The sequence below is a fragment of the Macrotis lagotis genome, chromosome 7 (assembly GCF_037893015.1).
Source record: "Macrotis lagotis isolate mMagLag1 chromosome 7, bilby.v1.9.chrom.fasta, whole genome shotgun sequence".
In the NCBI taxonomy this organism is placed as follows: domain Eukaryota; kingdom Metazoa; phylum Chordata; class Mammalia; order Peramelemorphia; family Peramelidae; genus Macrotis; species Macrotis lagotis.
In genome coordinates, this window is record NC_133664.1 from 85,388,230 (window position 1) to 85,413,875 (window position 25,646).

General features: G+C 34.8%; 1 protein-coding gene across 1 annotated transcript in view; it reads left to right on the top strand.

The window, feature by feature from the left end:
* Positions 1 to 25,646, top strand: part of LOC141492675 (receptor-type tyrosine-protein phosphatase N2-like) — a 653,431-nt gene that overhangs the window by 131,227 nt on the left and 496,558 nt on the right. Inside the window, exon 2 of the mRNA XM_074193252.1 lies at positions 22,307 to 22,424. The gene's annotated coding sequence lies outside the window, so the exon portion shown is untranslated. The remainder of the gene's footprint in view (positions 1 to 22,306; positions 22,425 to 25,646) is intronic.

Below are 25,646 nucleotides of genomic sequence, written 5' to 3' on the forward strand. Positions count from 1 at the left end.
AATTAAAACAAGTGTGAGGTTCAACTTTACATCTATCAGAATTACTATGACAGGAAAAAATGACAAATATTGGAGGGGATGGGGATAATTGGGACATAATGTGGAGTTGTGAACTGGAGAGTAATTTCGAACTATGCCCAAAGGGCTAAGAAAGTGTCCATATCTCTTTTTAAAAAATTTTTTATTGATGTTTTGCTTTTTCCAAATATATGTTATGAAAGTTTTTTTTAGCATTCATCCATATGCCAATGCATATTTTAAAGTTCCAAAATTGTCTTCCACCCTCCCTTCCCATCCACCTTCCCTTAATGACAAACAAATTGGATTAATATTGTGCTTACACATTGCTTAAGTATGTTTATAGGTTAGACATTTTTGATATGAAGAATTAGGGTTAAGGGAAAGAAACACATGAGAGATATTTTTTTAAAAAAAGTGAATGTGGTGTTCCTCAGATTCTGAAGAATTTTTTTTTTACTTTGTTTTGTTTTTCTTCTGATGGGTATACCATTGTCCATAGCTGGTCTAATAGAGTTGTCCTAGCTCTCTGAACTGCAGAGAGGAGCTGCTTCCATCAGGGTAGATCATCTTGCAATGTTATTGTTAATGTGTACATTGTTCTCTTGATTCTGCTCTCTTCACTCAGTATCAGATTCAGTGATTCCTTCCATGTTCTCTAGAGTCCAAAGATTTATGGTTTCTCATAGAATAATAATATTCCATAGTATACATGTACCATAACTTGTTTAGCCATATTGATGGACATCCCTGAAAATTTTCAATTCTTTTCCACTACAACAAGAATTGCTATGAATATTTTGGATACTGTGGACTTTTCCCATTTTTTTAAATGATTTCTTCTGGATATAGGCCTAGAATTGGAATTTCTAGGTCAAAGGGTCTGAACAATTTTATTGTTCTTTGGGCATAGTTCCATATTGTTCTGCAGAAGGTTCGGATCTGTTCACAACTTCACCAGCAATACATCAATGTCCTAAACCTTCTATAAGCTCTCTAATATCGATCATTTTCCCATTTTCTCATCTTGGCCAATCTGATACATGTGAGGTGATTCCTCATAATTATTTTAGTTTGCATTTCTCTAATCAATAATGATTTGGAACATTTTTTCATATGATCATAAATAACTTTAATGTGTACACCTTTTGATATAGCAATAATACTACTAAGTCTGTTATCTGAAGAGATTTTTTTTAAAGGGGAAGATGACTTTTTTGTACAAAAAAAATTTACAGCTCTTTTTGTGATAACAAAAAGTTGGAAATTGAGGCAATACCCATCAATTGGAGAATTCCTGAAAAAGGTATCATATGTGATTATGATGTAATATAGCAAATAATGAGCAAAATGCTCTCAGAAAAACTTAGACATGTGAACTGATACAAAGTGAAATGATCAGAACTGGTAGAACATTGTACACAGTTATAGTATCATTATAATGATGTAATATAATGATGATAAATATATAAATTTATAAACTTATAAATATATAATTCATATTTATATATAATATATAAAATATATATGATATATGTGATAAATATAATGATGATAATGTAAATGACCCAGTTATTCTTATCAATGCAATAATCCAAGATAAATTTGAAGGACTTAAGATAGAAAATATTCCAGAGGAGGGCAAAGCCAAGATGGCGGTGTAAAGATGGAAATTCCTGGAAACTCATTCCCCAAAAAACTCCAAAAGCCATCAAATTATGACACTAGCCAAAATTTAGAGTGCCAGAACACACAGAAAGACTGAGTGATACAAGAAAACCTAGAAGTTCTGCAGGAAATGTCTGTTTCACCAGGACTGGGGGGTTGGAAAGAACAGCAGCACACTGCAGCTGGGCTGGAGCAAACCCAGTTCCAGCCTTCCAGGAACAGCCTGTGGGGCACCTGGGTCCCCGGGGATGTCTGGATCTGTTGTAGAGGGGGCTTTTTTCCAGACCCCCCTGGCCCAGGGATCACTGGAACAGCTTGAAGGGGAGCTGAGAGAACTCTGCCACACCAGACTGAGTATGGAGCACCAACCTCAAACCTGCCCTGATGTGAGAATCTGCAATAGGAATCAGCAAAGCCACCCAGCACTTGCATAGTTCACAGCCCAGAGAGGTGGGGGAAGAGACTGCAGAGGTCTCTCTGCTCTCCCTGGGGCAGGACTCTGCTGTTGGCTCACACTCAGATCCAGTATGGGCCCCCATACTGCCAGAGCTGAGCAGGGACCCTCCCCACAGCTCCAGGACAGAGGGGATGTCCTGTGGTCTTTCACATACCCAATCACAGGCAAGAGAAATCATAGAGTCTTATAAGACCTTGGAGGAATTAAGATCCCTGTGGAGTGTCTTGTGAAATTACCCCAAAGCCTTGGAAGTGCAGTAAACCAGTTGTAGATAGGCTAAGGAAATGAACAAACAATAGAAAAAGAAGAATCTGACCATAGAAAATTACTTTGGTCCCATGGAAGGTCAAAATACTTTCTCAGAAGCTGACAAAGTCAGAGTTTCTGTATCTAAAACCTCCAACAGAAATAAAAAATGGGCTCAGGCAATGGATGAGCTCAAAAAAAGCCTTTGAAAAGCAATTAAGGGAGGAAAATTGGAGGAGAAATGAGAGAGATACATATAAAACATGAAAACCAAGTCAGCAGCTTGGTGAAAGAAACACAAAAAAATACTGAAGAAAATATCAAGTTAAAAACAAGTTTAGGCCAAATGGAAAAAGCAACCCAAAAAAGCCAAATGGGGAGAAGAATGCATTAAAGAGCAGAATTGGCCCACTGGAAAAGAAGATAAAAAAGCTCTCTGAAGAAAATTACTCCTTCAGATGTAGAATGGAACTAAAGGAAGCTGATGACTGTGAGAAATAAAGAAATAATAAAACAATACCAAAAGAACCAAAATTTTAGAAGAAAATACGAAATATCTCATTGGAAAAACAACTGACCTCGAAAATACATCCAGAAAAGATAGTTTAAAAATTATTAGGTTACCTGAAAATATGACCAGGAAAAGAACCTACACTTCATTTGTCAAGAATTAATACAGCAAAATTGCCCTGAGATCCTAGAAGCAGAGTATAAAATAGAAATTGAGGGAATTTGCCAATCACCTCCTTCCAGGAATATAGCCAAACTCCAAAACTCCCAAGTCAAAGAGAAAATGCTAAAAGCTGCAAGAAACAAACATTTCACCTACCATGTTTCCATAGTCAGGATTACACAAGATCTGGCAGCATCTATATTAAGGGCTCATAGAGCTTGGAATATGATATTCTGGAAGGCAAAAGATCTTGGTTTACAACCAGGAATCAACTACCCAGGAAAACTGAACATCCTCTTTCAGGGGAAAAGAAGGACTTTCAATGAAACAAGGGACTTTAAAACTTTCCTATTGAAACAGCCAGAGATGAACAGAAAGTTTGATCTGCAAGTACTGGACTCTGGTGAACCAGAGAAGGGATGGATGAGAAGGACTAACTATGAGGAACATAATGTTAAACTGCTTGTATTCCTGCATGGGAAGAAGATACTGATAACACATATGAACTTTCTCATTCATAAGAGCAATTAGAAGGAGCATATATCGACAAGGCTCAGGAGGGAGCTGAATATGATGATATAATATACTAAAAAGATGTAGTCAATGGGTGATAAAGCAAAGTATTTGGAGGAAGGGAAAAGAGAAGAAGGAGCTAAGATATTTCACATAAAATATTTAAGAAAAATCTTTTGGAGTAGAGGGGGAAGGTGAGGGGGAATGAGTGAGCCTTCTTTCTTATAAGAAATGGCTCAGAGAGGAAATAAAATACACACTTAATAGGGTATAGAAATCTATCTTATCCTAGAGAAAAATGAGAGGAAATGGATAGGATAAGGAGGAATGGGGGAGGGAAGGAGGGAGTAGGTGATAGAAGAGAGGGAAGATCATGGGAGAAGGTACTCTGATAAAACACACTTCTGAGCAGAGACAGGATGAAAGGAGAAAGGAGAATAAATGAGAGTGTGGAGGGAAATAGTATTAGCAACTGTGGGAAAAAGAAACTTTGCTGGTAGACTTATGATTAAGAAGGCCACTCCTCTCAGAGACAGAGCTGTTGGAATCTGAACACAGACTGAAGAACACTTTTTTTTAATTAAATATTTTATTTGAGTTTTTGAGTTTTTACAATTTTTCCTCCAATCTTACTTCCCCCCCACCAAAAAATCAATCTGTCAGTATTTACTTTGTTTCCATGTTGTACATTGATCCAAATTCAGTGTGATGAGAGAGAAATCATATTCTTAAGGAAGAAACAAAAAGTCTTAGAGATAACAAGATCAGACAATAGGATATCTGTTTTTTTTTCTAAATTAAAGGGAATAGTCTTTGAACTTTGGTCAAACTCCATGGCTCTTTTTCTGGATACAGATGGTATTCTCCATTGCAGACAGCCAAAAATTGTCCCTGAATGTGGCACTGATGGAATGAGTGAGTCCATCAAAGTTGAACATCACCCCCATGTTGCCATTAGGGTGTACAGTGTTTTTCTGGTTCTGCTCATCTCACCCAGCATCAGTTCATGCAAATCCCTCCAGGCTTCCCTGAATTCCCATCCCTCCTGGTTTCTAATAGAACAATAGTGTTCCATGACATACATATTCCACAGTTTTCCTAAGCCATTCCCCAATTGAAGGAAATTTATTTGATTTCCAATTCTTTGCCAGCACTAATAGGGCTGCTATGAATATTTTTGTACAAGTGATGTTTTTACCCTTTTCGATCATGTCTTCAGGGTATAGACCCAGTAGTGGTATTGCTGGGTTCAAGGGTATGCTCATTTTTGTTGCCCTTTGGGTGTAGTTCCAAATTTCCCTCCAGAAAGGTTAAATGAGTTCACAGCTCCACCAACAGTGTAATAGTGTTCCAGATTTCCCACAACCCTTCCAACAATGACCATTATCCTTTCTGGTCATATTGGCCAGTCTGAGAGGTGTGAGGTGGTACCTCAGAGAAGCTTTAATTTGCATTTCTGTAATAATTGATGATTTAGAGCAATTTTTCATATGGTTATGGAATGCTTTGATCTCCTCACCTGTAAATTGCCTTTGCATATCCTTTGACCATTTGGCAATTGGGGAATGGCTTTTTGTTTTAAAAATATGATGCAGTTATCTGTATATTTTAGAAATGAGTCCTTTGTCAGAATCATTAGTTGTAAAGATTGTTTCCTAATTTACTACATTTTATTTGATCTTGGTTATAGTAATTTTATCTGTGCAAAAGCTTTTTAATTTAATGTAGTCAAAATCATCTAGTTTGTTTTTGGTGATGTTCTCCATCTCTTCCTTAGTCATAAACTGCTCCCCTTTCCATAGATCTGACAGGTAAACTGGTCCTTGATCTTCTAATTTGCTTATAGTATTATTTTTTATGTCTAAATCCTGTAACCATTTCGATCTTATCTTGTTAAAGGGTATTAGGTGTTGGTCTAATCTAAGCTTCTTCCATACTAACTTCCAATTTTCCCAGAAGTTTTTATCAAAGAGAGAGAGCTTTTATCCCAATAGCTGGACTTTTTGGGTTTATCAAACAGTAGATTACTATAATTGTTTCCTGCTATTGGACCTATTCTATTCCACTGGTCCAGCACTCTTTCTTAGCCAATACCAAACAGTTTTGATGACTGATGCTTTATAATATAATTTTAGATCAGGTAGGGCTAAGCCCTCTTCTTTTGCACTTTTTTTCATTAAATTCCTGGAAATTCTTGACTTTTTATTTCTCCATATGAATTTACTTACAATTTTTTTCTAACATTAATTTTTTGGAATTTTGATTGGTAGGGCACTAAACAGGTAGTTGAGTTTTTGTAGAATTGTCATTTTTATTATATTAGCTCTACCTATCCATGAGCAATTGATATTTGCTCAGTTATTTAAATATGATTTAATTTTTGTGTGAAGAGTTTTGTAATTGTTTCAAAAGGTTTCTGAGTCTGCCTTGGCTAATAGACTCCCAGGTATTTTATATTGTCTGAGGTTACTTTGAATGGGATTTCTCTTCCTAGCTCTTCCTGCTGTATCTTGCTAGACATATATAGAAAAGTTGAGGATTTATGAGGGTTTATTTTATAACCTGCAACTTTGTGAAGTACACTTTTTTACTCTCTCACTATTCTTGAGGTCTCTCTTAACTTTTGGGGGAGGGGAGGTTTATGTTTACTCTTACAACAAGATTATTGTAATAATATGAAGTAAATAAACCAAAAAAATAAAAAAGCTAAAAATATTATAAAAGAAAAATGTAAAGGAAAAAGAAAATGTTACAGAGAAAGAACTAATATTGTCCGAATACAGACTGAGGCACACTTTTTTAAACTTTATTTTGTCTGTGTATTTGTCTTTGTATTTGTGTCTGTGCTTTCTTTCACAACATGATTAATATGGAAATTTGTTTTGCCCAACTTCACATTATAACTGATATAAAAATGGTTACTATTTCAGAGAGGGGACAGAAGAAAGAGGGAAAGAATATGGAATTCAAGATATTTATAAAAGGAATGTAAAAATTCTTTTTATGTATAATTGGAAAAATAAAATATTTAAAAAATAAATATTCAGGGAAACTACATTTTGCTGAAAAGTACTATAGACAGTAAAGTAATATAAAATTGGTGTAACTCATTTATCTAATAAGTGCATCATTTCTTAAATATATTGGGAACTGAACCAAATTTATAAAAATAAGAGCCATTCCCCATTTGATGAATGGCCAAATGATATTTACAGGCAATTTCCAGAAGAAATTAGAGCTATCTATAATCTTATGAAGGAAATGCTCTAAAAATCACTACTGATTAAAAAATGAAAAATAAAACTACTCTGAAGTATCATCTCTGTTGGATTTGCTAATGTGATAGAAATGAAAAATGACAAATATGGAAAAATTGTGACAAATAATGTACTATTAGTGGGGTTGTTAAGTAATTTGGGGTAACAATTTGGAACTATCTTCAAAGGACTATAATACTATGCATACCCTTGAACTAGTGACACCACTATTAAGTCTGTATATGAAAGAGATCAAATAAAAAGAAAAATACTAAAATATTTATAGCAGCTCTTTTTGTGGTGTCAAGGAACTGGGAATTGAGAGGATTGTGGAAATGTCTGAATAAGTTGTGATATGTGGTCATGATGGAATACTTTAGAAGAAATGATGAGGGGAATGGTTTCAGAAAAACTTGGGATGACCTATATGAATTATTGCAGAGTAAAGTGAGTAGAATCAGATCACTATATACAGTACCAGCAATATTATAATAATGATCAACTGTGAAAGACTTAGATACTCTGATCAATCCAATGATTAAAGACAAAGACAAGGAACTCAAGTTGAAAACTGCTATGAAGAGAGAGATGGAGATGGACTCTGAGTGTAAGAAAGGGAGAATCATCAGAACTAAAGAGGGATATGTGTGGGGGGGTGAGGTGGGTGTATACCTTGCTCAGAGTGAATATGGGGCTGGCCTGTAGAAGAGTTGAAATTATCTTTATAAGGTTCAAATATGTTGGTTTGAGGATACCTCAAAAAAGCTCATTTTAAAAAGGAGCTGGTAACAACTCCAGAATATGATACATCCTCAGGAAAGCGTTTCAAAGCTAATTGGAAATTAGAGATGAATGTACTGGTAGAAGCAGAGAGTATGACAGAAGGAGTAGAAATAGCAAAGGAGAAAGCCTAGGGCATAACTAATTTTCTGGAAGCAGACCCATGGAAAATCTTCTAAGCCAGGCCATGGAGTATTATATATCTGGGGTGTGGTTGTTCTTGATTAGAAGGAAAATTGTAATTGTCTGGGTAAAGAGTATAGAAGGTTCCTAGTATTTTTAATCACTTTATTATTCACTTTGCTTTCATTTGTCAGTTAGATACTGTCTTTGATGAATGTTTCTTGTCTGATCCATATGGTAGAGAATACCTTGCATTGATTCATAATTCTGTCCAAAAGACTTCCACTGGACCTGGTGTAGTTATATGGCCTAGAGTCATGTGGGATCCATGTTACAGTAGATGTCAGCACATTAGTAAGGGAAAAAAACAACTTCCTAACAATTAATGCTTTGCAGAAGAAGGAAAAAAACTTTCTATGGAAGTCACAAGTTCATACTTCTCTCGAGATCTCCAAGTGAAGTTTATTCTACCGACCACTTTTCCATGATATTTTAGAAGGAATTAGATGGACAAAATCTTTCAGTAATTATTGGATCATAGGCTTAAAAGGGACCAAGTCAACTTCGTTATATAAATTTGAGAAAACTGAGGTTAGAAGAAATTATCTCTAGAAAAGCTAAGATGAGCCCTGATACTCTGAGTCCAAGCATGTTCATTCTGTTAATACCATAAGTTTTAGTTGTCAAATTCCATTTGATTATCTGAAGAACTAAGTGATGAAGAGTTACGATTGACCAGAGGCAGGAAAAGAATCAAGGTGTCTCCAATTCCCATTCTAGCATTCTTTCAACCACCCTACCCCCCCCCCCCACTCAGCTTGAAAGCAATTGAGTTTTTAAGGAAAATAAATCATTCCACTTTACTTCTGCTGGGAGTCTCTGTGTATTTGTGTTCATATCTGTACATTACAGTGCTGTTCACATTAGATTAATACTCTTACTAATTACTTGACCCTTGCCCTGTCTATAACCAAAGTTTTATCTTAGCCAATAAGAAATCCACTGTTGGCTCAGCACTTACACTGGTCCCTTGCTGCTAAATTGCAGCCATGCCTAGGTCTATTTATTTTTCTTCTTCCTATTCCTGGTTGCCATGTGCTAAAGTCAGAGTGTGACTGGGAAGGCTTCATCTACAAGGCAAAAAATAATAAATTTATTGATCAAACAATAAAAATAACATAATATTTCCAAGTTATATGATCAATATAAAGTTGACTGGCCATAACTTTGCTGACCTCAGTCCTATCTTTCCTACTTCCATTCAAGGGGATGGGTCTCCTATCACTTGCACTATTAAGCATATGAGATAATCTCCTCTGACAGTCTTCTTTCAGAATACTTCTTTCCTATGACCAGTTACAGTTTTCAGTTCCCTTGGATTTACCTTTTTCTGCATTTAAAAGCAAATGCCAATCATCAGGGATTGTAATCTCTTGGTTTTGTATTATGTGTTCTATTCTTGCCTTTCCCTCTATACTATCTGTACACATCATAGTATCATCACTTGTCCCCATCTAATTCACTAGTTTGCTGTTTTCTTTTTCCAGTGCATTAAGTCAAATAGAGGTTAAATGACTTGCCCAGGGTCACACAGTAAGTTTAAGGCCAAATTTGAACTTAGGTCTTCCTGATTCCAGACCTGGCACTCTACCACTGAACCATCTAACTACCCCCAAAGTGTTTACTTTTGTTGCTTAGTCATATGAGGACATTAAGGCAAACAGGTTTAAATGACTTGCCTGGGATCACAGAAAAACACTTACTATTAATGAATCCAAAAATTATTATTTCAACATCCCCAAGTCTTCTCCCAAGTAATCATAAACAACCTTTTGAATCCCATTCATGCTTTCACTTTTCAAAATATAATCTTTGATTGTCATAATTTCATGTATGTCTGTTAATAAGAATCTAATGAACATTTACTAGAGAGATACTGTGTTAAGTGCTGTGGATGCTAAGAAAGGAAAAAAATGCATACCTTGCCTCAAGGAGATTGCTTTCTAAGGAGGAAGATAACGTGTAAATCACTATATGCATACAAGATATATAGAGAGTAAAAGGGAGGCCACCTCATAAAGAAAGGCAATAATAGGTGGGAGTATTGCAGGTCTCCTGCAGAAGGTGCTATTTGAGCTGATTCTTAAAGAAATTAAGGGAAGTGAAGAGGCATGACATATAGGTCAGGAGGCAGACTCCTAGACCTGAGGGAAAGTCATTTCAAAGATTCAGGAGGTGGAGTGCCTTCAGGAAGGCAGAGTAAACACATCCTGCTGTGAAGCTAAATCCTAGAGTCTGTGAAGTGGAAAGGAATCGTACTAATCATCTAGTCCAATCTTCCTATTTTACATATGAGGAAACTGAGGCAATGACTGGGAATGTGACTAACCCAAAACAACATTAAATTTGTTTATCTCCTGTCTCCTATCTCCTTACCTGTTTACTAAGGGATTTCTAATTCAATTTATCTGCTGTATTTATATTTTGTTACATATGTCCCCAGGCCTTAGAGAAATAGATATAACTGTGATAAATAAATAAATTAATTAATTAATCAGTGAATGTAACCCAACTGAAATCATTAATTTTTAATGAGCTTTGATATCACAAAATCCAGTGTCATTACTGGAAGGTAACATCATGCAATATTTATTATCACAAGTACAGGTGACTATTTTGTAAATCATGTTTCTGTGAACTGTGCACTGACTTGTAGCTTAACATCAACTGAAAATTACAGATGTAAAAGAATTGCTGTCTGGAAAAATACCTTCCTATCTGTCTCCATGTGTTGGTAATTGAAGATGTCCATAATGTTGTAATTGGGACATAAGATATTTGGCATTTTAGAGGTGAGGGATAATAAAACAATACAATTTAAAAACAAAGCCTCCTCAAAATTTGGAGAAAAATTTCATCAAAAAGGAAGTATAAAGAAAGTATCTTGAGAGAAATATTTCTGGTTGATTACCCTTTTTATTATTGAATCCAATTCCCATACCTAATTCCATGAAGAAAAAAGTCCTAGCTTTATTTATTTTATAGCTTAGTGCATTTAGACATCAATACTTTTTCAGTTTTAAATGGTCAAATTATCCTTTATTTGACAATATTATATCCTACCCCCAGTAGAATAGAATGCAAACTCCTTGAGGGCAGGAAATGCTTTATTTTTGTATTTACATCTTTAGTGTCCAGGACAGTACCTGGTACAGGGTAGGGGCAAAATCAATGCTTGCAGGATTGAATTGTTATAATTCGGCTTGATATCCCAGGAAATGGACTTACATCCCAAGTTAGATCATGTCTCCCCAAAATAAAATGCATACTTAAAAAGTGACTGATATGAGCCAGTCAATTTTTAAAATGTATTTTAGTACTACCTCTCATACCCCAGTATGATGATATAGATACTCCACTAAATTTTTAAAAGATAGATTTCAGTGAATGAAAACTTGACTTTGATTTAAACTTGGTAGTTTTCAGTAGAGAACACTGAGAATAATGTGGCTGCATAAGGTACATGTTAAGTAGATGCCTTTTAATTGCCTAATCAATAAAATTCAATAGACCATGCTTTCCTAGTCGAGTATTGTTTATAGGGGTGATATATTTGGAAGAGACCCCCCCCCTTCCATTAAATGATCCCTATTCTAACTAGGTGTTCTACTCTTACAGGCTTCCTAGGGTTATGCCTGAGGAAAATTTGCATCTGCTGAATTTCACAAAGTCTTTATTGGACCTCTCATAAACTCTCAACATCATGATCACTTGTAACCTTGTACTGTCAGGAAAAAGTACATTTTTATAAGAAATTCTGTTTATTTTTTAAATGAAATTTTATTTTATTTTTCTATTAACACTAAAGACATCAAAAAAGAGGGAAAGAATCACTTTGTATAAAAATACAAGACATCAAGTTGTGTAGTGTCAAAGAACTAGAAGCTAAAGGGGTTAGGGGAATGGTTGAACAAATGATTTATAAATATAATGGAATATTCTTGTACCATAAGAAATGAGAAGGGAAGTAGTTTCAGAGTAAATGGGGAAGATTTAGATGATCTGAGGTGCAGTGAAATGATTCAAAAGAGAATTATTTTTATGGTAACAACCATTTAATGACTTTGAAAAAATTTTGAAAGACTGAGAAGTCTGTCCTCTGGTTTTTGACATTGTCTGCAATCATGCATCCTCTTAGAGAAAGCATTAGGAAAACTGAGACTTGATTTAGTTCTGAGCAGAAAATAAGGTTCATTTCTTCTAAGTGCCCCCTCAATTCTTAGCATAATTTAGTATTGAGTAAAAGAAAATAAGAACAAATGAGGGGTCAAAGCCTAAAGGAGGTCACTTCATTGAAATTTTGCTCATACTTTTATATATTTTGATTCCTGTCTTTGAAGTTTGTGGTGCTGTTATTTCTCATTTGATAAATTCTGAAATAAACCATATTTTAAAAATGTTTTTATAAGGTCAGGGATTTTTAAAAATATTTAAAATACAATGGAAGAATGAATGTGCCTCATTATCCAGGAAAATAAACAAGCAGGTCATTAAATCCTAAAGGAATGCTTCTCACAGTACATATATATATATATATATATATATATATATATATATATACACACATATATATCTTTATTTAGTTTTACATTTAAGTAAACAGGAACATTTTAAAGAAATGAAAACTCAAATCTCATTTTTATTTTTTAAAACCAATATTGTTCTACAGAAGGCTATAAATTTATTAGCCCATGACCCTAGGATATCAACATAAGCTTTTGGGAAATATTTGTAGTCTTCTTTTCCATTTAAACCATAAATTATCATTTATCTAAAAGATAATAATGCAATATTACTATTAAATCAACAGTTTCAAGTAGGTTTTGCACAACCATGGCATGTTACTTTATTTTAATTTTGCCATAACCTATACATCTTAAGTAAAAGGATTTTGGGGGAAATACTTAGCTGTAGCCATGGTTGGTGATGGTACTGTTTTGCTCTAAAATTTTCTATCAGATTGGAATAGAAGCTTCCTAGCTTAAATAAAATCACCCCCCAGACAAATTAAGTAGTTGATCCTCTATGGAACTAAACATTTTTTGTGCTAAGGAATGGACCTGAGAATAGGAAGAAATAATAAAATTTCATAATTAATGAAAACTGCAAATAGAAATCATGTATGTACATGGAATGTCAAATGGTGAGTTTAGTTATTGTGGTAGCCCAAGGACCTCATTATAAGGGAATTTCACACTTAGGGCAGCACTATGTCAGAATTAGTGACAATTCAGAGTACCTTCATGTGAAGCAAGGGACAAAAGATAATAAATGGAGAGCATACCAAAGGACTTCTGCTGGGAAATCCAATTAAAATCTACATTTTCTTTTTATGTTTACTGAACACTTTGCCTTAAAATGAGAATTTTATTTTATTTGCTTAATTTTTTTCTCTTTTTTTACTATTAGGAAATATCTCTCCCCACTGAATTGATGCATCATAACCTAGCTAGATGTTATGCTGGAATGAAAGACAGTCTTTTCTTTAACTGTTTATTCTACTGCTAATATGGTAGCACATAAACTGGTTTCAATACATCCATTTTTACTAATGTTATTTTTTAAAAATTTTCAGACATATTTGCTGTCCTTTTCTGTTTTCCCTTTATGTTTCCCCTTCCCCTTCTCCTTACCTTCCTGTTTTCTTTTTCCTTTCCTCTTTAGTTTTTTCCCCTTCTCCTTTTCTCACACTTTCTTCCTCTCTCCTTTTCTTTCTCCTTCCTCCCTCTCCCCTTGCTTCTCTTTCCTTCACTCTTTCCTTCCTTTTATCTGCTCTCATATAATAATATTACATTTTGATTTGTTTGCAAGTATGGATAGTGATAGTTATTTTTTACAAAATCCTCTGTCTCTTGTTTATTACTCAAGGTTCCCCAAAAGTCACAAGAGTTTAGTAAACAAAATGTTCATTATTCTTTCCCATTTTAATTTAACATTGCATTAATGCCTCATTATATTTAACTTCCCACTGGAATGTGAAGTATTAATGGTGTTCTCTTTTTTTCTTTTTATTAGGCTTCTGACATAAAGGTCAGAATATTTTTTTCTTGAATGTTTAAGCTATGAAATAGCTTATGTCACAAATTCTACCACTCTTTCTATAAGGGTTACATAAAACTTATGATATCTGTATCTACAGTAGATATAGATCAATATATACACAACTGTAAGCACCTTTTTGTATATATGTATGCATTTTTAGGAATACATACACATACATATATATGCAACATATATATTATATATATATATCATAAGTATACTTTAATTCAGGGGAAGATTGCTATTTAAGATCTTTGTGAGTGTGTGGACTAATCAGTAAGGAACTTATTATAGTATAGTCTTGCAAAGCTTGTGCAAAGATGTGTCTGACAACATTCTCTTTGACCGTATTCAGAAGTGGGAAACACGCTGAACATTTGGTAACAGCAATCTTATTTTTGCGTAACTGCTTCAGTCACAAGGAGAAACACATGAAATGATGCGGACATCATTTGATGTGTCCTTGAGCTCTGAAAATGGAAGTATGAGATGAGAGTGAGTGCTGTGACTCTGGGGATTGTGGAACAGCAGCTGGAGAAAGTCACGTCTCTGGCTTGACCTATCTGTTGTGAAAATAGGGAAGAAAGCCAATCACACACAATCCTGACCACATTCTGACAGCTAAAGGAAGCATTAACAATTTGCAACACATGGCATGGGGGGCCAGGGTCTGCAATGGAGAGAAATTATTTTCTGATTGAAATAACACAGGAAGTAAAGGGAATCCAGGAAACCCCCCCAGCCAATCCTTTCCCTTTGATCTCTGGTGCTTCAGAATTTAAGCCTTAGGTAAAAATTTTGACTCAGATTTCATAGAACAAAGCTTTATGGATGCTTCAAGAAAGCAGGACTATTTTTGTGTTAAAAATGTGTTGGGTTTTTTTTTTTTTGGTCTCCTGTATTACATCTTGCTATTTGGTGTGGATAGTTTTAGAAAAAAACTCATTTATCCTGGTGTCTCTGAACTCATGCAAAAGTGACTTAGACTAATATTAATGTCTGGCTACAAGGTAGCCAGGCCATCAACTGTCAGTTAGATTTGTTTATCTCTTTGTTGCCTCCTCAAAAGGAGCAAACGCTAGGAGAAAAAAAAAAGATCTTTACTGTAGAGAAATTAAAAATATTTTGATCATCTATATGGGTGGGTCTATGCATGTGATATATATATATATATATATATTTATATGGAGATGGAGATAAACTATGTAATATACATGTATACAAATGCATATGCACACACAAGTATGTATGCCCAAACATATATATATAGTTTACATATGTATGCACACACACAACTATGTAACCCAAAAATTTTATTATAGTTTTTAAGTTTTTACAACTTCAGAAATATAAATTCTATAAACTTTCTGGAAACTCAGTATTTCAAAGGTTATTTAAGTTTTTAAAATATTCTTTTAGAAAAATCAGCAAGTGACTACACACTAGTCATTTTCTAAACTTTGTAAAAACTTCCATTATTTGCTAATCAGAGACTGAAAAGATTACATTTATGATTGTATCCTTAAAATTATCCATTTGTGTGTATATTTATCTTCTGCCTATCTATTTTTATATATCTATGTCTCTATTTTATTGGTTTAATGAGCTTCCATTTTAGAACTTCTTTTGCCAAGGTGGGTCATCACCTCTACAATGAAGAGTTTTAAAGAGTTGCTCTGAGCAGCCACATGTGGCTCACAGCACTCCTGAATGGAAACCAAACCAGAATAAAATGTATTTGGATACAATATAAATAAAAAGAAAAGAAAACATTGATAAGGTTTGTCAAAGTCATTATGTGACTCCAGGGAGCCTTCTATATAGTATGGTGTCCCTATCTCTATTTGAGTTTGACAAGACTAGTCTTAGAGCAGAAGTTAAATGATTATACAAGTAAAATGAGATTTAAACCAAGATCAATTTGGATAGCTTTCATTCCCCTCTTGAACAGGTTTTTCCCCCTTCATATAATATAGACTTATAGTCCTATTATTCAGATAGAAAAATTATTGACCCAAGATAATGAAAGTATTTAATTGAGAAGAAAATGACAAACCAGTAAAGGCTTAATGCTCTTCATGTCATCCACTGTCTCTAGATAAGTGTGAAACTGGTGACAGTTCTCCATCCTAAAAGTGGTTACCATCTGAAGCATGGTATTGCAAAAGTATTGGAAAAAGCAGAAAATCTGATTTTTTTTTAAAATGTGATATGATGGAAATAGCCTAGTCTTGTAGTCAGAAGATTCCACTTTCTTAGTTTTCCTGAATGACTTTAGGGTATTTTACTAAATCTCTAAATGTCTTCATCTATAAAATTTTGAGGGTTGACTCGGTGACCTAAAGATCGATTTCAGTTCTAAATCTATGATCCCATGAATTAAAGGACTCTTGATGCTACCAATGTTTTGAATTCATTTGAACTTGGAAAGGATTACTCACTGAGCTGTTGCAAAGTGTTAGAGGATGAGTTAAAACTGAGCAGTATAGCCCAAAGAACCTCATGGAGTTTGTGGTCTTACTCTGCTTGGCCCTGGTTCTGTCATTCCTTTCCTTCAGTGCCAGATAACCTATTCATTTTATTTTAAATTAACCGATACAATCTGATGAAGCCTGTTCCCTTTGCTTCCTGCCTGAGTGGTCCAGGAAGAGAGGGAGAGAGACTGTCTTATATGTGAAAACAATCTTCATGTTATCTGGAACTATTCAGTGTGTGTGTGTGTGTGTGTGTGTGTGTGTGTGTGTGTGTTTTGTGTGTGTGTGTGAGAGAGAGAGAGAGAGGGGAGAGAGAGAGGGAGACAGAGAGAGAGAGAGACAGAGACAGAGAGAGAGAGACAGAGAGAGAGACAGAGAGACAGAGAGACAGAGAGACAGAGACAGAGAGGGTTTGGAAAACTATTAACTGGGCCCTCTCATCCTGCACCTCTACTTTGACCATTCTTACTCAGCACCTCCCCCTTCCCCATTAATCACTGACAAGGATCATTCCTTCCTATCAGATACTGTAGTTGTAGCTTTGAGGGGGTTGGCATTGTCCATCTGTGGGAGGTCGTAGCTAAAAAAAAATAGACAACCTAGTCAGAACTCCAGCAGAGCTGGTCAATCGGTAACTCAATGTCCTACAATACCTCCCCTTTAAGTGACATGGAAATAATGTGTGTACATTACAACCCTGCTGTGATCCTGGGCAGTCAGCAGAGCAAAATTGTTATAATTGGGGTGTGAGCCAAGAACATCCACTAGGTATGGCGACAGAGACAAAGAGAAAAACAAGACGTTGCCAACCTTTCATTTTGATCGCAGCTGTTAGCTTGGTATGACGGTTTCTTTGTATGGTCTCTTTGTGGAGTTTTTTGTAAGGAGACAACCTCTTTTTCCTTGCTTTCCTCCCTCCTTTATTTCCTTTCTCTCCTCCCTTTCCCTCCCCCTCCTCTTTTTTTTCTTTTATATTTTCTTTTTCCTCTTTTCTTTTCCTTCCTTCCTGGCAGAAAGTGCATAAGGTATATTTTTAAACGTAATTACATTTTCTGGAATGGTGATAGTGTGAAGAATCATGATCGTACTGACCAGAAAGAAGTGAATTATTTTCAAAGTAAGAAATGGCTTTGATTTTTCCATAAGTTTATTGACCCATGTTATCTATTTCCTAGTAAGTTACTTGTTGAAGAAGAATGAAGGTTAGTGGTGTTGGCAGGAAAGAGAATCTCATCATAGAAAGAGTTAATGAGGATATATTCTTTTCTTTTTTCTCTTCTTCTTTTTGTTCTCTCCTGTCTTTCATACCTAGTGTTTATTTTTTAACCTAGGTGACTACTAATAGATTCCAAGAAAGTTTAAAGAAATTATCTTTATCTTCCACTTTATAGCACCATATATTGTAGAAGGGAGAACAGTAAGGAAAGAGACAGGTCAGATGGTGTCTTCTTCATTCCCATTATGATGGTACCTTCCTGGAACCAAATGAAAGATTAGGGTTGAATATCATCAACTATTGAGGCAGAGAAAAAGAGAAGGAGGGAGAGAGAAATAGAGAAGATGTGGAAGAGAGGGAGAACATTGATTAGTAAAATCCACAGGTTATTGTGGAACCTTATTTTAATTGATAGTTGTAGTCTGCACTTACCTCATGAAGTTCTATCTCAAAAGAAAAAAAAACTGACTAATATGTGCTCTATCCTCTACTTTTTTCTTGATTCTCCTCTAACAGAATTCTAATGAGCAGCAAGATAACCACATACAGGTCTAATATATGAAGGAAAAATAAGAGGTGTGGAACAAATTCTTTCAACCAGAACTTGGAAAATTTAAAAGTATAATTTAATAGCAATAGGACTTGGAAATGTTGGGTGGGGTAGATGGGTTAACCTATAGTGAAGAAAAAATAGCTTATATGAGGTGAGTTCTTATAGAATAGGGAGGCAGGATGGCAAGAAGGTTCAGGGAATTTCATTAACTGAACCAAATGAGATTTCTATTTGAATGCTGCCATTCAGCATCTTATGTATCTCTCTTTCATGAAGATTTTCTGGGTTTTTCAAATTTGATAAACTATTGAATAGAGCTATAGGATACCAGAGTACCATTAAGATGTCCTTAAATTTATTTTCATATTTGACACCTTAAAACAAAAATATACCTAATAAATTTCTATACTGATACTTATGATGTTTAGTGATTTCCAGTTATACTTTAGGTTGTTCTCAAAGAACTGTTGAATTAAAGGTGTATATGATTATAGGACTCAACTAGTGTAGGAGTTCTTAACATTGGGTCCATAGATCCCTTAAAGAATAGAATGGCTTTCAAGGGGTTCATGAACTTGGTTAGAAACAATCCATTTTTATCTTTACTAACTTTTAATCAAATTCTTAACTGTCTCCCCATGTCTTTGTCTCCATGTCTTTGTCATTCTGTCACTCTCGTTTCACTGCAAAAATAAAATACATAGGAATATTAAGGAAATTAATTATATTGAATTCTTTATTGAATTTAAAAAATATTCCCCAACAAACTTCAGTTTAAGAATTTCTCTTGTAACTGAAATGTAAGATTTTACTTAATTATTTGGAAATATTGTTCTGACAATGGGTCTATAGGTTTCTTCAGACTGCTGAAGGGGAGGGGGTCATCCATTGTCCATAAAAGGGTTAAATACTCTTCTTTTCTATTTCCCTTCATTCACGGGTGAGGAAACTGATTTCTGGAAGAGTTAAGCGACAATTTTATATAGATACATATAGCCAAAATGGAATTCCTAGATTCTCATGTCTTGATTTAGTAGTCTTTTACAATTCCACATAGAGTTCAAGTTATGGGGTTAGCAAACTATATTCTTTCCATATGATGTCCAGGGAATGTCAATGCCTTGTTCATACAGTGGATTCATGAAAGTCAATATATCTGTAACTAAAAGATCAGCTAATTATTCATTATCTATTAAGCCCCAACTCTGTGCCAGGAACCATGTCACTAGGGACATAAATGTAAAGAATTGAACAGTCAAAAAAAAAAGAATGAAACATTCATCCCTTGAGGGTTTTATATTCCAACAATATATTATATTTCAATTTATCTGTTCTACACAGAAATACAAATTGTTTTAAGACTTGTTCCTCTTTGTTTAAAAAGAAGCAAAAGAAAATAAGAACTGGCAAAATCTTAGTATGGCCTCTCTATGGAGTGTTTAACTCTTAACATTTCCATTTTTAACTCTATTCTGCAGATTTTATATGATTTTATGGAGTTAGAAAGATCTTTGTCTTCTAGTTCTCATTTTACAGATAAGAAAACTGAGACCCAGAGAAATTAGCCAATTTACCCAAGGTTCCATATATAATGGAAGAGTCAGGATTTGAACCCAAATCCTCTGATTCTGAACCCAGCACTCTTCCCATTATTCACACTGCTTCAGAACTCTACTTCATCAACTTTGCTCCAGGAAAGCATTTGTGTGATTGGTTATTGATCACCACATCCTTTCTCCATCTCTGCATTTCAAGCTAATGTGACACTTGATTTTTGCTAGCTGTGGGCAAGTCACTTGGACCCTGAATGCCTTGAATCCAGGGCCATCTCCAGTCATCCTAATTCATATCTGATCACTGAATCCCGATGGCTCTGGAGAAGAAAGTCAGGCTGTGACTTAGCACGGCACCCCCTCGCTCAAATCTAAGTCATGTACTTGTCATGGCATCACCACCCTGATGACATGGTCTTTTTCCACAATGAGGGACAAACTATTATTATTATTATTATTATTATTATTATTGTTATTATTGTTATTATTATTATTATTATTATAAAGTATAGTGAACTATGCTAGGAGCAGCCAATTGCCTAGCTAAGAGTTACTATAAGCATTAATTAGACTCTTAGGTGGTTAACTATCTGCTTTTCCGGAGTCCATTTCTGATATCCTTTCTGTGGGTTACAGTTCTAAATGTTTTTCCTTTATACGAAATGAAATTTCATAGGTCAGGGAGAGATTAATTTTCCTTTTTGCATTCTCTCTTAATATTATTGGTTTCAACTAAAGATGACTATTAAATCTACTTCATTTTCTGGATGAATTGTTACTTTTGAATAAGCATCAATATCAACCAATATGGAAGAGTAGAAAGTTTTGAATTTGGGGCATAAATATATATATATACACAGAACTGGGAGGAATTCCCAGTCCATGCTTTATGTAAAGATGATCTAGAGTCAGAAGGCATGAGTCTAAATTCCCTCATTGCACCGTACCCCCTGTTTTATCTTGAATAGATCATTTAATCTTTCTTGACCTTTTTTTTGTCAGTAAAATAAAGGAGTGGATAAGATAACCTTCAAATTTCCTTTGATATTGGCATCTTTGATGCATTGATCTCAACTCTTTTGTGGAGTATGATGCTGTTGCTAACATGCACAAATGTGTCTTTATGAGTGAATCAGGAACATTACCAGACATCAGTTTTGGGGGGGGGACTATTTTGTTCTGGTCTTTTTTTAATGAGTTCAGGACAGATGAAACAGACCCATCTCTTAGTAGCATCTTTCTTCAAATCATTTGCAATACTTAGATTGTACCTTGCCTTCATGGGTACAATCGATGATTTTCAAGGAATTGTGTTGAACCAAACAAAGCTTCTTAGAGCAACGTATTGTAGGAACTTGTTCTGATTGGTGACATTTTCCTCCATCTTCCATCCTGGGTAATTCCTGGGAGTATTCTAAAATTTAGAAAGGTACAAACAGTTTGAAATCCTGCCACCTGTATGTTTAGAAAGGTGAGATTTGCATTTGAAAAAGATTTTAAGTGGGATCCTGCAGGTAGCTTCTATCTCCTAGATTCTTTTCAGGGTCCTTGCAGAGAGCTTGTTTCTCAACAAGATTACTGTCATATCTGAACACAGCCACCACATATTTTTGCGATGTATGTTCACACTCACATGCACACACATCTGTGCACACACACACACACGCGCACGCGCGCATATATTCATTTATATTTATGCATTCATGGGCTTAGTCTGTGCATGCATATGCATACACATACACACACACATACATACATATCCCCCACACACATATTCAGGGATCTTGATTTGAAGATTTTGGTAATGTGTTTTCGTACGGGGCATAAAAATATATCTCTGTAATTACATGATATTTAGTGATTAGATAATTATGGATAATTGCATGGGGGTAGTTCTAAGAGCTAAAGTGTTACCATAAGATCTAAAATGTACAAATTGCATAATAATTATTCTTGGGAGTTATTTGGTAATTCTGAACATAATTATCATGTGATCTGCAGTGCATGTAATTAATGTATAATCGCATGGATTTTGCCTTCATAACTACACTTCACCCTTGTTATAAAGCTCTTTGTCATAACATTTGAGTATAAATATAATGTAAATTGGCTCCCAGATACAGTACATTAAGCCCCATGATAATTACTTTCATTGTAACGATACCCCCTTATTCCATTCCAAATGCTTGACTCTTTAGCAAGATTGAGTTAAGGGGGAGGAATGACCTGGAGATTCAAAGACTGGGCAGTGTGTCTGATGAGTGGTGTAGGATTATACAAATTGCTCACAAAATGTAACTTTTCCTTATGATTGTCATCCTACTATTTGGAAGCCACTTGATTATCCTTCATAATGTCTAGAAATAACTCTCCTATTTAACCATATCATCTCTCTCTGGTTTAGGGTGCTTTGGTGTCTGTCACTACAACACCAACTGTCTTATTTGAGAGAAACACTTTTGCAGTATTGGGCCTTGAGGACTAGGAAAGTTTGATTAATTAAAAGGCATATAGTAGAGGACAGTCTTCTTGGGATAAATTGTATTGTCAGGTGTGGTTAAAAAAGTAAAAAAAAAATTCTTTTCCCCCAACTACATCTCCCATATTCAGGCATCCCAGTAACTTTACTGAAATGTTTGCATTACCTGAAAGTTGTTTGTTCTCATTTCACAGGTTTCACTTGGCAGGATGATTATACTCAGGGCACTGTAGCCCAAGAACTTGAAAACATCCCCAAAATCTACCAGTGGCACCCTGAATCCTTAGCAAGGGATGGAATCAATTCAATCAGGTAAATTCTTCATGATACTTTTTTCCCATTCCTCTACAGTCTGATCAAGAGAAATATTGTCATTTTCCATTTATACATACATACATATATATATATATGTATATATATATATATATATATATGTAATTTTGAGTCTAATTATAATCAGGCTCCAGGTTCTACCTAATCCTGAAATTTAACATGGACTATAGACAAATTCTGCAATTCTCTATGAATCCTCTATGGAATAGAAAGGAATAATAAGGGTAAATGGTTACTGTGAGGGATTTTGTTTGTAATATTGAATTGGGCAATAAAAAAGAATTGGAAAGGTTAAAAAAACCCTTCACTTACTGTAATAACCTTACCTCATGTCTCATTCTAGGTGAGGTACCCATATTCTGCAGGATTTGTGAATAAAATCTACAATTTTCTCTAACCCCCCCCCCAACCCTTCATATTATATGAAAGTTAGAGCAGGTCTTTTTGATGTGTTAAAAACAGGATTACTCAATAATTAAATGTGATCTAATCTATAGTGGTCCTCCTTCTAGTAATGTAGATTGCAAGTAACTTACATATTTATATGTAGAATATAACCTATGGGCTATCTATCTAAGCTAAAGTTTTATGTAGACTAGATATTATTCATTTTAGGTAGCTGTAGGAATATACATAAAGATTGCCTCTCTTGTAATCTTCATAGCATTAATGATGGGATTTTTCTGGGCTATGTTCCTCTCAATCTATATGCTGAATATATCTGGAGGATTTGCCACTGAGGGTGCAGACTTGTAGTCAGAAAGACACACTGAATTTGAGATGCTCTTTGATATACTGACTGAATATGACTCTGACTCTGACTCACAAAAGAGCAAAAATAGCCCTAAACCTTGAACAGGTTCATAAAATGACTGTAAACTTCTCTATTTAGAAGTAACCTATCAGAGCAAGGTATTAGTTGTCAGTTGAAACTCATTGGTAAAGCAGATTGGTAACAGTTCAGTAAAGAACATAGCCTAAAAGTTGATATTGATAGTTTATAACCTTACATAGAATATCATTTGCTCTTCAGAGAAGCAAAAAGCAAGTATTTTGGCAGCAAAGAGTAATTGTAGCTGGTATACAATCAAAGAAAAATAAATTGTTCCATCAGCAGATATCTCCTCTCCCACTTATTCTGAGGGAGTCTATGAAATTGTATTCCCTTTGTTCATTGTATGGTACTCATTTCCTTATTATTGATTTTATGATTATGTTTAATTACATATCTTCACTTTGAAATGATGTATCTCTGCATTGGTCTGTCTCAAGAAAGATATCATATTAATACTTCTTTCTAAGCTATGATTCTGGATAGATGCTGTCCTGAATAGACCCTTAATCCTGGGTTTAATGTTCAGGAAGAAATATAGAGAGGTAATCCAGGTTATATAAAGATAGCATATAAGCAAATAGAAAGAAATTAAAGTTGGAGAAGGAAGTTAGCAAGGATCAGTTCTCATACCCTTTAGAGTATTTTAGCATCTCGGGACTGAGAAATAGAAGAATAAAGAATACTAAGATTGCCTGAAAAGAGGTTATAGTCAATGCACTTGTTATGTCCTATGGTGTAACATAACTTTCTTTTAGATTTTATTTAATATTTGGTGCTATTGACCTCTACTTAGAAATGTTAAACCTTTTAAAGTACATTACCTAGATGACTTTTTTCCTTTTGGATAAGCCATGATAATGTCTATTTACTATTAGGAATCTCTCTCTGCATTGGTATGTTTAATGCTCTCTCCCTTCCTCCTATTCCCAGTACTGGGTAGGGAGAATAAAAGTCTGATCCAAAAAATTATGGTTTTCCATATGGCATTCTAATCAGTCTGAAGATTGTTCCTTAAAGCCTTCTCTTCTTTGGGTAGCTTGAACCATTATTTTCAGCTATTACTTAACAATCATTTTCTAACCCTTCAATTTTTCACTTTCTATTTTTAGGATTAAATTCTCAGTTTTTCTACTTAATTTTATGAGCTAGATTTGGATTCTTAATTCAAGGAATAACTTGATCAGTATAACTTGCTATTTTCATTTGTAACAATAGCATTATATTAATGATTCCTGTTTTTACTCATAGTAAATCTATTCTCTGCTCATCTGCCATAATGGCTTTCCTAAAGCATAGATTTTACCTTGTCATTCTCTCTCCTTCAGTAAGTGCTACTGACTTCATATAATTTTTAATATCAAATATAAAATCTTCTATTTGGCAATCTGAAGGTGTCACAATCTGACACCTTTCTCCTTTTCACTAAGGCAGGGGGAAGAAACTTTAGGTTGCAGGAGATTGAGGAAGTGATAAGACAGTGAAGGCTGTGAGTGTATTCTTCTTTTGTTGGAAGTTCAATAGGAATAGGGAGGCAAGTTTTAATCCTGTTACTAGATCAAAGAAGGTATGTCTGTTTTTAAAGGACTGGGAACTTTGTATTTGTATGTTTGGGAGTGTGAGATGGTAAAGAGAAAAATGTGGAAGAATAGTGAAAAAAGAGGGATAATTAATGGAACAAGACCTTAAAAGAAACAGGAGAGAATTGGATGGAGGGTACAAGTGAAGGCATTAGATGCTGCAAAGAAGAAATGTAACCCTTCTTTTGTGATGAGATGGATGGAAAAGATGAATGAGATGTATAGAATGAGAGAATTGAAATGGAGGAAACATAGAGTTCACATCAGTGAAAAAATGCAATTACATGTCTTGAATGAGGAAGGATGTGATAGGAGCTTAAAGAAAGGAGAAAATATTGAGAACAATAGGGAATGGTAGAGAGATAAATGAATAAGAAAAAATAATCACTGTGCAGTTGAAATGTAGCCGACTAGTTGAGATTAGATACCTTAAATCCGAGGTGAACCAAATAAACACTATTTCGCAATTTCTTCTAGCAGCTCTGAAGAAGTCTGAGAAATAGATATTAGTAATGTCCTAAAGTTGAGGATTAGCAGTGGTGAGAAAGCTGAGAGACTGGGTGAGCAAAGGATTCAAAAGCATAGAAGAATGACCATAGGATCAAAACTGCGAAGAGAAGAAAATGAGACCAAAATAATTTAATGAACTTGATTCTTGGGAGGAACCAAAGGATTGAAAGAATGATGGCAAAGAGCAGGTATGGGAGGGGAAGAAGAGAAAATAATGGTCAAAGAGGGGTCTCAATTCAGTATCTTGGAGGAATCACTGTATGAAGTACTTGTGACAGC